The sequence below is a fragment of the Dipodomys ordii genome, unplaced genomic scaffold, assembly GCF_000151885.1.
Source record: "Dipodomys ordii isolate 6190 unplaced genomic scaffold, Dord_2.0 Scaffold61, whole genome shotgun sequence".
Lineage (NCBI taxonomy): Eukaryota > Metazoa > Chordata > Mammalia > Rodentia > Heteromyidae > Dipodomys > Dipodomys ordii.
Genome location: NW_012267277.1, coordinates 6908848 through 6911731, shown reverse-complemented (window position 1 = coordinate 6911731; position 2884 = coordinate 6908848).

Below are 2884 nucleotides of genomic sequence, written 5' to 3'. Positions count from 1 at the left end.
CTTTCTTTTTTTCTTTTCTGAATTTGGAGTTCAGCCCAGTTTCTTTCTTCTACTGATCACTTCATTGAAGTAGCTATATACCAATTACAATACAAGTGAAAAAGCCTTACTACCTTTAATAACATAAGTTTTCATTAACAGATACTAAAGTATGAATGGTAGATGGGACACTTCAATATTAGACTTTCCAAGCAATAATGTATGTATCTAGAACAAAGGAAGAACATATGTAGAAAATCAGAGAACCTTTAAGTAGTAGACTAGCTAGTTTCATTGCATTTTAAAGTCTGAATGTGAAAAGTTTACTAAGGAATACTTAAAACAACACAGTCTATTAATTCTATTATTAACACATTCTAATTTCATAAGAGTCAGAATCTTAAGAATTAAGAAGCCTCAGAGATCATATTGTCCAAGGTTACCTTCCCATTAAAAAGAATTGAATTTGCTGGCTATTTTTAAGATCTTTTATCTTGATGGGCTATCTTACTATTTGTAGAACATTTGGAACTTTTGGAATCACATAATTTATATTGTTTTCATTGATTAATCATGCTGAAGTGTTTTAGCTAAATGCTGAAGCTTTTTAGCTAAGGTTTACAGGATTGAGCCAACAGCTAGAATGTTAACCCCCACTTGAGGTAATTAAAAGTGTACTAAAAAGCCCTCTTTGTTTGTATTAGAGAGGGAAAGGGAGATCACAGAAAAGGTGGAACGAAGGGTGAACAAATGCAACAGTGGTACTCACTAGATACTATGTGGAAAATGAACTGTACAGCTTGTGGGTAGGGAGGGAAAAACTGGGAGAAAGAGAGGCAAGGGGAAGCATGGTTCAAAAAGAAATGTACATATTACCTGACCCATGTAACTGTAACTCCTCTGTATATCGCCTCTACAATAACTATATATATATATATATATATATATATATATATAAATTTTTTTATTTTTTGTCAGTCATGGGGACTGAACTCTGGGCCTGGGCGCTGTCCCTCAGCTCTTCAGCTCAAGGCTAGTGCTCTGCCACGTGAGCCACAACACCACTTCCAGGTTTTTCTGCTTATGTGGTGCTGAGAAATGGAACCTAGGGCCTCATGCATGCAAAGCAAGCACTCTACCACTGAGCCACTTTCTCAACCCGATAACAATATTTTTTAAAAGGCTTCTATGCCAGGTAAGGGTGGCTCACACCTATAATCCAAGTTGCTCTGGAGGCTGAGATCTGAGGATCAAGGTTCGAAGCCAATCCAGGCAGGAAAGTCTGTGAGATTATCATCTCCAACTAACCAGCAAAAAGCTAGAAAGTGAAGTTGTGACTCAAGTGGCTGAGCACTAGCCTTGACCAAAAGGACCCAGGTTCAGCATTAGGCCCTGAACTCAAGGCCTAGTTAGTTAGTTTTGTCAGGGGTTGTTTGAATTCTAAAGTAGAGGCATATCAGAGATGATAGCCAATTCAAGGTGACATTGGCATCTCCTTACTCAAATCTCAACGGTTTGGAAGTATTCAGCCTGGAGAGTCACTGATTCCATGCTGGGAGGCTGGTCCTGTGTGGGGATAACTGACTTCATGGATGTGAAAGTGTATTTGAGCTTTCCTTCAGATGAGCTGTCAACACACTCATGAAAGCAAGGTTCTAAGAATGCTGTGAGTTCCCCAATGTTTACACAGCAAAGCAAACAACCTTTGTTATTCCAATTAATTCATCTGCTCATGAAAGGAGTCTGATCCAAAAATGTGCTGTGTTTTCTTTCTCATCCACACTGAAAATTGTAATGTTGACTCATATTGAAGCAATTTTGAAATGTACTCAGCTACAAAATGAAAATAGATTATGTTACATATGACATTTGTTACTAGGGTACCTGCTAAAAATAATGTCTCTGAGTTATATATTAGATTTCCTCCCAAGGATTTTTGGTATTCTCATAGTATCTTTTTAAAGAAGTTGGGCCAGGCAATAGTAGTCTCTCAGCCTTAGAAACCAATGATAATAAATGCCAAGAGGTAAAGAGAACACAGAAAAGAACGTGCCAGAATCAAACCCTTTGTTGAGATACTATAGCTTGATACTTGGTAGTAACTTCCCAATCTTCTTGCTTTACTGCTCCAAAATGGGGAGTGAGATTTGGGAGAGGAATGTGTTAAAAACTAAAAAAGAATTTTAAATATAGTCTAGGTCAACTCAAATAGTTTTACCCATGAAAAGTGAAATGAATTCCTTAGGGACACAACTACTGAGTAGCAAAGAAGGACCCAAGCTCAGGATCTTTTATTTTAAATACGGTGTTTGCTCTCCAAATTCTTAGGATCATAAATGGTTCAACTAAATCTAACATGGCTCGGCATATTAAATAGACAAAGCAACTTCATTTTTCAACAGCATATCAACACAAGGTGACTTACTCTATTCTGTTTAGAATAAACCAGGCTAATTGTGTTTTTCATTTATAATAAGTATGAACTTTTATATACCTTCCAATTTTGCATTTCTTTCTTTAAAGAAGTACCTTAGACTAAGATTGAGGTGCCATGTGAATGCCTATAATTTGCTAGGCACTGTTCTGCAAGCCAGGGATTGGTCAATGAACACAATGGAGAGTAAAACTTCCTCCTTTTATGAAGCCTATAGTCTACTTGGAAGAGACAGACAAAACAAACAAATAAGCATGTAAATTGCATAGCATGTTGGAAGATGGTTGCTTTGGAAATAGGTCTGGAGAATTGGGCAGTTGCAGGGCAGAGCAGAGAGGCTGGGTGAAATGAAAGCAGTCCCTCTTCCTTTCTTTCTTTCTTTCCTTTCTTTCTTTCTTTCTTTCTTTCTTTCTTTCTTTCTTTCTTTCTTTCTTTCTTTCTTTCTTTCTTTCTTTCTTTCTTTCTTTCTTT